The sequence below is a fragment of the Orbicella faveolata genome, unplaced genomic scaffold (assembly GCF_042242905.1).
Source record: "Orbicella faveolata isolate gen_17 unplaced genomic scaffold, um_ofav_v1 contig_14, whole genome shotgun sequence".
NCBI lineage: Eukaryota > Metazoa > Cnidaria > Anthozoa > Scleractinia > Merulinidae > Orbicella > Orbicella faveolata.
In genome coordinates, this window is record NW_028301541.1 from 14,984,925 (window position 1) to 14,995,426 (window position 10,502).

Sequence of the window (10,502 nt, forward strand, 5' to 3'; positions counted from 1 at the left end):
CAGTAAACCATTCCTTAATTCACGACAAAGAGCCATTTGCCGGGGAACGTGAGTGCTAAATAGCTGGTCGAAGCAATCGAAGGACAAACGTAAAGTTCTGTCGAAGTCGGCCGTTGTAAACCGGACAGCTGGAGTAAATCGGAGAAGTCAAGTTGAAATATACCGGACTGAGTGAAGACGTAATCGGAAGAGGTAAGTTGAAAGGTGGGAGTAATAAACGGGTGTTTGAATTGGTTCGTTGTGTGTGTCATGTGTTGGTGGAACGTTGTTGGGGTCAAGTTCATTGACAAGGACTTCAGACGTAAGGTGAACTGAACTGAACTACGGAAACGCCTATTTTTTTTTTAAGGAATGTTCTTGTAAATAGATTAAGTGTACTGAAGTATTTAGCTTGTTTATTATATTCTTGTAAATAAATTAAGGTTAATTATTTAGCTTATTGTATTATTGTTAGTTACCCTATTTAAAGTATAATGTTATTTTAGTGTAATTGTTATAATAAATGCTTGTAGACTTAGGTAGTTGTTGCGTGTTTTCTCGGGTTCGTTTATGCTTAGTTTTTTTTTGTTAGAGAGAGCCCACCTTTGTGGCGCGGTTTCGTCACACTCGTACGGAAGTGATTATTTCTTGTCAATTTATCTTTGCTGATACTGTGTGTGATTATTGTAATAAATCTGCCTATGGAGGTTTTTAGATGACAATGGACCATGTATGGTATTGCACTGGTTATTAATTATGTGTCATATTAAAACCGTTTGTATTGTCCCAGACATCACTAACGTTTTATATTTATATGTCGTATTGTTCTCGCGTTTTGGTTCGTTCTTACGCATGATCTATTGGAGGACAGACGTATAGATGAAGTGCTTAAATGTTTTCGTTTCTTTATTTTATAAAACAAATCGATTCCACGTTGCCATGCGTCTGTTCAATAATAGATCACAGATGACGTCAAAGTGTGGTAAGAACATCAGTGACACACTCACCTTATGGTTCGTGTGCCGCTTTTTTGTTGTAGCCTTTACCACATTTTGATGTCATCTGTGATGTATTTTACTGAACAGACGCACAGTAATTTAGAATCTATCTGTTAAATTGATGAAAATGCCGAAGAAGTGAACGACTACTGTAATTCAATGACTGGGGCACTATCCAAGGTGTGCATTCATTGTAATACTATTTTCATGAGGCCTTTGATTTAAAATGATCAGTAACCTTTGAAAGTCAACCAGTGAAAACCTATATCATTGGAAATTCAATCTATCCATCTATAAATCTATCAATCAATCATGCAATCATTCACTATAATCTATATATCACAATGATCTCTATAGTTTGAATTAGAGATGAAAATGTATTTTTATTTGTACCTTTTAAATGTTTGAAATCCAAGCTGGCGGACCCAAGATAGAGGACACTTTGAAATCTGTGACGTCATTTTGAATTTCTGTGACTTCGTGATCGACATGTATTATATTAAAGTAAACATTTTTTTAAACGCTCTACACCCCACAAAAGTTTTATTGCTATTGAGTGAATACTCTTTTGTGGTACATAGGGCGCCACCCTCCCCGTTCCAGTTCCCCGCCCCTCCCCCCTCCCATGCAGGCTCACAAACAAAAAACAAGAAGGAAAACAAGTTTTAGAAAAAGATTCGATTCCTAGAACAGAAATTTAGGTGAGCTAATAAACTGTAGAATCCGAAAAAAAACAATATATTTTGTTATTTTTGTTTTGATAGGCACGCGCAAGCCTAAAAACGCAAAAATGACCGTATTTGCTAAACTGAATTACCAGTCTTTGTGTTACCGCGGACATCAAAACTGACTAGACATTATCAGTAAGGAGATGATGGGCTAACAAAGGGTGTGAGGCTTTTTCGATATTTCTATTGGTTGCTTAGAAAATCTCTTTCAAAGTTGGACAATAGAAAATTTTCTGACTGCTGTTACTCAATGAGGCGTCACAGGAAAAATATTTCGATTTTCGCAAAAGCCTCACACTCTTTGGTGCCTGCCTGCCTGCCTGCCTGCCTGCCTGCCTGCCTGCCAGCCTGCCTTCCTGCCTGCCTGCCTTGCTTGCTTGCTTGCTTGCTTGCTTGCTTGCTTGCTTGCTTGCTTGCTTGCTTGCTTGCTTGCTTACTTACCTACTTACTTACTTACTGAAACGGTTGTTTACGTGGCCATGCCGCCAACCAATGAAACGCAGCTTTGAACTCCCAGGCGGGCTACAGTAACGCTCCCCGGGAATGAATGTGCAATGTTTATATTTACAGTATATCTTTATATCTTACATCGTCTGCCATGAAACATTCAGCATCTAAGCCGAATCAGCAGATAAATGGTAAAGAAGGAAAAGAGAAAAAAGAGGAATGCTAGCGGAATAGCCTTGAACACGCCTACTCGGCGAACCGAGTCGAGTGCGGATATTTACACATTTACGAAAAAAGACTAAACGCGCAATTCATCGGCCTGTCTGTTTTAGTAGAATATGGAAAAACACTCTGTAAAGAAGGGGAAAGGAGCGTTTGGAGAAGCTGCCTTGTCAGATGTCAGCTGATTAAATTCGTCGGCAATTCCGGGGCAGTCAACTTTTGTGCCAGAAGAAGCTAGAGCAGGGCATGGACGAAACATTCGCTTGCGATTCGCGCTTGCGTTTAAATGAAGGAATGTGAAGCGTCTAGTCTATAATTTAAACGAAGAAAACAATCAACAAAAGCCAAGATTTCTCTGCGAGAAATTGCAAGAAGTAAACAAAAAAAGCGAAATTCGACTCCGCGGATGAGATCAGTTGCCGCCAAAATTGTTACTGCTCCACTCAAAGGCTGACACATTTTAATTGGCTTATCACAGTTTGCGGTTCATTGGCTCGTTTTAAGAATTTAGGTTTTTGTGGATAACTCGTTCGCGTTTTAAGTTTTTGAAATAACTTTTTGTGGAAAATTCAGATAAAGTAAAAGTCTCTAATTTGGTGTAAAAAAAAAAAAAAATTTTGGACAAAATAGGCCCTTGAAGGTCTACAGTAACCTTAAGTAATGACCTGTAATGGGTCTGGGGCTCGCGTCTGTTAGATATAAGGGGACGCGTAAAGGTCTCAGTAACAAAAGGAGTGCCGAACGAGGTCCGTAACTGGCTTATTAAACGAACCAAAAAATGACGACATCCTTAAACACAACAACAACAGTTATGTTACGTCAGTTGTCAGCACCAATCAAAGAAAAGCAAGAGACTAAAGTCCCTGGAAGCAACGACGGAGCAAATAGAAACCAAACTTTGGAATTGAGCTCAATTAGGGTTTTCAATCAGTTTGGTAGATAATTGGAAGTTGACTATCGTTGGGCAAAGAAAAGAAAGCCGCTCACTACACTTTATTGCCTTGTTTCAATAATGTCTTTGCTTACAAATAAGCTCGAGGTCTTCATTTCAGCTAACAAGTTTAATTACAGCACGCTTGGACGTTCAAGCCCGTTAAAAAAGTAACAACAGAACTTAGGAAGCAATTATTAATGAGTTTTTCTCTCGTCAGAATACGCCATTGGTGCCCATGCCCTCCTCGGGTTAACTCTTCTTGGATAGACTTCTTGAATATTCAGCTTCGGTTTCATCTGAAAAGCAGTATTCCCTCATGGCTTCGCAAATTTTTTCTTCCTTTGAACACATAAACTTCGTTGAAAAGGAGAAAATACATAATTTAGATTAAGTCTTTGCCAACAGGAGTGATGTACAATACAGTTTCAATAATCATTTATCGTTGAGATTAGCGTTAAGTTTATGGAAATCAATAGTTCAAACCCAGGAGGAAGCTATAGCGCGGTTTTCACTGTATCATCGAAAGTAACAAGCCATTTCCGAGATGTCCTTTTTCTCTGCGTCTAAACGAGTCTTGGTGCGAAACCATTCATATGAAAATGCTTTTCATCGATAAGTTCATTTTCATGCAAATCAAACTCATTTTCATAAGAAAAGTTTTGCACGAGGACTCGTTTTGAAACAGAGGCGAAAGGCAACTCAGAAATGACCTATTCGCGCTTGCTTTCGTTTTGTATTGCCACGTTAAGTGGTTGGCTGAAGAAAACTCGCGCCACTCTGTCATCCAATCGAGGTAAAACCAGAACCAATCGCTACTCCCCTGCACACTTATTTTCCCGTGCTTGACGTCGGCTGCAAGTATTTGCTTGAGTTTTTGATTGGTTTACTGAATTATCTGCCTCTTGTGTGATTGGCCAGAGTGATTACTTTGGTTTTTGTTTTACGAAGCTCAATTGAAAAGTGCGCTATTGACAAAGACGTTAATCTTATACGTGGGTTTTTCATATGGGGTTAGGGTCTCCCGTTCCGCCATATTGTATTCAATGACGTCACAAATGCCTCTTTGGCTACATCACGAAAGAGCTCTTCGTCATTTTCATCAAAATAACAAGATCGTATCGGCTTACAAGGAAAACATTAACAAGCTCATAGATCATAGGAGTTAAGGTGACAACAAGAAAGTTACTTCAATTTTAACTAAACAATGTCCTCCAATGTCCTTTAGAACCCAGTGTTTGGGATAATATGTGGAAAAATTAATGTGCCCGCGATATTGGTGCACTTCTATGGTAGCACTGATGTGGCAGTGAAATATAATATTTACAGACTATGCTGTAAATATTATGAATCTTCCTTTCGGAAGGGGGTTGTATTAATATTTACATCTATTATCGTGGGTAAAAAGAGTTTTTAAAGAGTTGAAAGATTTTTGCAGTGTTTAAGAACACATTCAGCAAGAACTTCTTAAATTTTCTCCAAATTAAACCACCGTGGTCCACATAAAAATATGCTAAGCAATTATTGACGTTGATGTCATTAATATGCTAAAAGAACAGTGTTGCAAGATCCACAGTTTCAAATTTCGAATTTTTCGACGTCAAGTGAAAATGATCCATAACATACTAGCAATTACAAGAAGGACATCATGATCACGAAGAATGTGAAAGTAAACGTAATATATTGGCCCTTTTTATAAGAAAATTATCGATTAAAGACTTGTTTATAAGGAATCGCCTTGTCCCTGGCACTGGCGGTACCCTCCTTTTTGATCCAAACCAAATGGGGAATGTTTAAAGCATTTCTTTATGAATCATTATAGCGAGCTGCCCACATACACGAGTGACAAAACACATCGTTTGTTTGGGGGCAAGTTAAGCAGAAGAAGATCACTCTCGCGACAGAAATAGCTATTCCCCAAGTAATATAATGTTCCATTATGACAATGCGGCGTACTCTTGCTACGCTTTTGTACATTATGCTAGCATTTTTTTCGAGCATTTTAGTGAGGCAAAAGCATTAAGCATTATTTGAGCATTTTAGTGGCATTCTTCCCGTAAATTAGTTTTTTTTTTTTTTTTCACGTACAGAAAATACAAAATAAAAATTATTTTATACGAGAAAATCGGGACAGCTTGAAACTGAAAAAAACGAAAAAAAATCAAATGCTATGCTATTACAGCCGAGTGGAGATTAAGGAGAGGTCAGTAGTAGTGAAATCAAATTAAAAGATCACTTAGAGAATTATCTTTTGGTGTATTAAAACTCTTATGTGCGTTGAGTTATATTACGTATACGTTTTTGTAACACCCTGAGCTGTTAAGTGTGTTAAAACGTTAAAATCATGAAAATTTAAAAAATCCTATTTATGAGCATTAACCGAGCATTTTAGTGACTTTTGGGGGGAGGGGAGACCGAGCATTTTAGCTGCAAAAATGGAGCAGTAAGGTGGAGCATTTTAGTGGGGAAATATAAGCATAATATACAAAAGCCTAATACCAACATGGCTACCGTAATGTCATGTAAAAATACTCCATAGCGATAAGACAGTAGTCAGTGATGAAAGCTATTGATTGTGACAGGGAGTGTTTATTTTCACTTTTACACTGGTAATAGAGGGAATGCTGAGGCTTATTATTATCATTATTATCATTATCATTATTACTATTATTTTTTTATTAGTAGTAGTAGTAGTAGTAGTATTATTAGTATCCACAAAAAGCACAAGTTCAGTTTTCCATCAACTTCACTGACTAGTTCTTTTTATTTTTTTAGTTATTTATTTCAATTTAGTGGCCAGTGATTACACAAAAACTAGACGAAATACTATAAAATCCAAAAAAGTCCCATCATGATTGTCAGCAAAAGAGATGTTAATCCCCATGCAAGGCAGACCAGCTGATAAGATAAAAGCATGTTTAACAGCTAAATCAAACATTTCTTGAAGTTAAGTAGTCCCTTACTGACTTTTTAAAACCAGAAATACTTGAAGCCTGACGAACTTAGACTGTTCATAGCCCTCAATTTTCTCGTATCTCTATTCGATCGCTGAACGCGCGAACAGAACAGCCAGAGAATTGGACGCCAGCGAAACACGGAGGACTTTACTGTGTAGGGGCTTCGCCCACACACCCCACGCCCCAACCCCCGCGTGCTTCGCGCTCGCTTCTCTGGCTTTTTCTCTCGCGTGCGTAAAAAGAGAGGCTGTCAACAGTCTAGACAAACTGACAGTGGCAACACATTCCACATGTGAACACAATCCTATTAAATAAGTCCTAGCATAATTCTTCTTCACTCCTACACCTCAAGGGGTATCCCACAAAACGAGAATAAAATTTGATAGAGGTTATGTCTATATTAAAATACCCGTTGATGACTGTATATATAAAAAAATACATCAAACAAAAAACTTCTGTCCCCTAGAGATAACAAGTTTAGTTGTAGTGGTGAAACGATTTCACTCCATCACTCCATCACTCCATCCCTCCTTCGCTCCTTCGCTCCTTCGCTCCTAAGCTCCTAAGCTCCTAAGCTCCTAAGCTCCTAAGCTCCTAAGCTCCTAAGCTCCTAAGCTCCTAAGCTCCTAAGCTCCTAAGCTCCTTCGCTCCGTGGCTCCGTGGCTCCGTCACTCCTTCACTCCTCCAATCCTCCACTCCTTCACTCCTTCACTCCTTCACTTCTTCACTCCTCCACTCCTTCACTCCTCCACTCCTCCACTCCTTCACTTCTTCACTCCTCCACTCCTTCACTCCTCCACTCCTTCACTCCTTCACTTCTTCACTCCTTCACTCCTTCACTCCTTCACTTCTTCACTCCTTCACTCCTTCACTCCTTCACTCCTTCACTCCTTCATTCCTTTACTCCTTCACATAAGGAAACCCAGGGAGGGGGAACTCCCATATGAAAAGGCAAGGGATTCTCGTCGGAAAATTTGAATTTAACTTCCAAGGGACGTTGCTTGAGCTTCATTAGACCCCTAAAAGATACCACTTGAAACGAATAGGTTCTATTACTAGCCACTGTTCAAGAAAGGATCCCGCGCGCACTTGTAGACCTTACTCACGTATTCGAGACATCAGCGGAAATCAAGCCTGAAAACAGAAATTAAATGAGAGTGTTTCTTTTATTATTTCCTCGAGTGCACCCTAAAGACTACTTTGACAGCTAAAAATGGTGACGTTTCGTCATCAACACCCTAAGTGAGACCAGAATCCTTGATTTGTACCCGAGACCACGAGCATCCCCGACCTTTTCATATAGGAGTCCTCCCCGGGTTTCGAACATCAGCCGTCTACGGAGGACATATTTAGGTCCGCACTTAACATTCCCATTAGGAATTGTCTGAAAAAGTAAGACACTTTGTTTTTTCGTGAGTACACAATTCATTTTCAATTTCAACTATGGTTACGCTTTAGGATTTAAAATCTGTTTAGCTTGAATTTGCATATTATCCTCTTCCTTTCAGGTTTGTTAAAAACGACTCCATGTACTTTATTGATATTGCCACCTACTTCTACGACGCTTGTGTTGACATGGTATAAGTTGAGGATCACTTCTTATGCTCTAGATTTCTTTGGTTTTCGGTTATGAAATGGCCAAAGCTAAAGAAGTCTACAAACCAGACTGAAAAAAAGATAGAAAGTTTAATGTTAACATTAAAGATCTCGGGGGGGGGGGGGAGTGACATTTGAGGGGGGGACCGTTCAGGGAAAGGGGAAGAAGGATTAGTAATCCTACAGTCTCAGTAGTTATGGAAAGTTTTTGAGATACTTAAGGGTTGGCCCACATTAGGGGACATATTGCGGGGACGTTAAGCTTGAACAACCCCCTTCGTGTGTACCCACCAAGCCACTGCTGGTAAAATTGGTATCTTAGTTTGCAAATCATTAAGTTACATATAAACCGTTCTTAAGTAAATAACCTGACCACCGACTACAACTCGAAGATTACCTATGGCAAATTACGAGTTAAAAATGGGAAAAATTAGTCCCTCCTAATTTTCAAGTAGACACAAGCTAGATTTCTCAGCAGACTGTCAACAACGACAACAAGAACAATAAGCTTTATTTAAACTCAGTAATAGAATATAGCACACAAGGTGCAAGTTTGACCGAACCAATTTAGAGATAATTTGTTAGATTTAGTGTGTTTTCTGTCATTACCATTTTTTCATGATAGCAATGAGTTAATCGTTGTTGAAAAGATAACAAAGAACATTTCACGATTTGCGTTCATGAAAATCTTCCCGCTCGCCCAAAGGGAAATTCGCTTTGGTTTGCAAAATTTTATAATTCAGGCTCTGCATCAATGCTAAGTTGTGTTTGTAAAGTTCTGTTTGTTTGTTTGTTATTTTTAATTTATTGTCGAATAAACGCAGACCACAGGAAACCCGAACAACATAATCATTTACATTCATGTAAAATAACATGTAAAACTAGTGTATCTAAGAGACAGTAATGCTGCGTCACATTCCGCTGATAGTGTGATTTAAATGAAAGTGTAATACACGGCTTACGCTTCTTCATTTGCTTTATGATATAGAGGTAATGTGGCAAAAAAACAATAAAAGACGCTTTTTCTATGTTTTATATTCTGATAAAACATGGGTTTTTGACCAATCATAGCGCGCGCAGGGTCTTATCTATATTATAAAAATGTGCACGCATGCTAAAGGATGAAAGCCCAATAAGTAATCTGCGCGCGCTCCAAGGAAAACATCAGTGCTTTTCAATATTTTGTGACGTCACCATGAGCACAAAAAGCAAAACATCGCGAAACCCGAAAGAAGGACCAGGGTCTTTCATTACATTCACTTGAAGCAGAGCAGAAGTTTAAAAGATAGAACCTAACTATGTTTTTATATGCATACATAGTTTTTGCAGTTCTACCGTTTCCACGCAGTTCACCCCAGCACGAGGAAATTTCCAAATCGTACGAAGACGAAATGCGGCAACCCACCTGCCTATTATAAAAAGATACCTCCTTCCCGGTACTGAAATACATAGAGACGACTGGCAGGCACATGCAAGACTGCGCATTGTCTCTGCTCATCGTGTCGTGGTACACGCCCGTCACATTTCGTAGACCCAAGAACAGGTGTTCATACTCAAGAGGTTGAATCCTATTGGAGTCAACCTAAACTTGGTCAAAAGCGAAAGAAAGGACTTAGAGGGGAGGTCTTACAATCATACATCGACGAGAGAATGTGGCGTCAGAGAAGAGGAGGAAGTCATCGGTGCTTCATGCGATATTTTCTTGCAATTTTCCCTCCACGTTTTCCTACCGATAACCCAGTGCTCTGATAAATTATAGTTATTATTTCCTTCTTAGGTTTGACCTCACGAAAGTAGTTTCTTTCTTACTCTACTCTTTCTATCTAACTTGATTGAACATTATTGAGGCCCTGTTAGGGGTTTTAGGGATAAGGGATAACTGAGTAAATAATTATAGGGATACGGGATGACTGAGCTAGTTTTAGGGATAACAAAAAATTGCTTTGATTTCTCGATTGACACTTGTTTGGTCGCTTTTGCCAAGGATCTGCATCACCGGCGACCGGTGACTAACAGTAACGGGTCATTTATCAGTCAAAATTCAAGCAAGATGGGTCAAATGTAGATTTCCTCCCAGGCTCTTTTGTTCGGTCAACCACTGACCTCATGGCGCACGTGTAACACGGGCATCACGTGATCACTCATCACTGAGAGCCCAAAGGGGGGGACCGCTAAATGTTAGTTTTTAGCCGAAAATCCTCCCAACCCCCCCACCCAGACGATAAATAATGACCTGTCCCTTATCTTTTAAGAAACGGATCACTTAACACTTTAAACTTGTCACCTAAATTCCCAAGATAAGTAATTTTGGGGATCACAATCTCGGTACTTGTCAGGTTAAGGGATAACAGCCCCTGGAATTTTAGGGATAAGGGATGACTAAACCTCCCGCCTCCCTAACAGGGCCTCGTTAATTAGAAGCTTGACGATGTACAACGTAGAAGTTCATACATTGGGATCACCCAATGGGATCGGGGAGTCAATTTCGTATTTGCATTTGATGTTCGGAGAAGCTGAAGTTTGGAACTTTTTAGTCATGCAAGTTCTGCTTCAATGTGTATGCCCGTTGCCTTTCAATTGGTGACTTTAAGGGACCGTTCATTTATTTTTCATTACCCTCTGCTTTTATTGTCAGTCGTAGCCC

At 39.3% G+C, this 10,502-nt stretch overlaps 1 protein-coding gene across 5 annotated transcripts in view; it reads left to right on the forward strand.

Moving 5' to 3' along the window:
* The window catches only part of LOC149114165 (uncharacterized), a 60,279-nt gene that overhangs the window by 13,991 nt on the left and 35,786 nt on the right, over positions 1–10,502 (forward strand). The window lies entirely within an intron of this gene.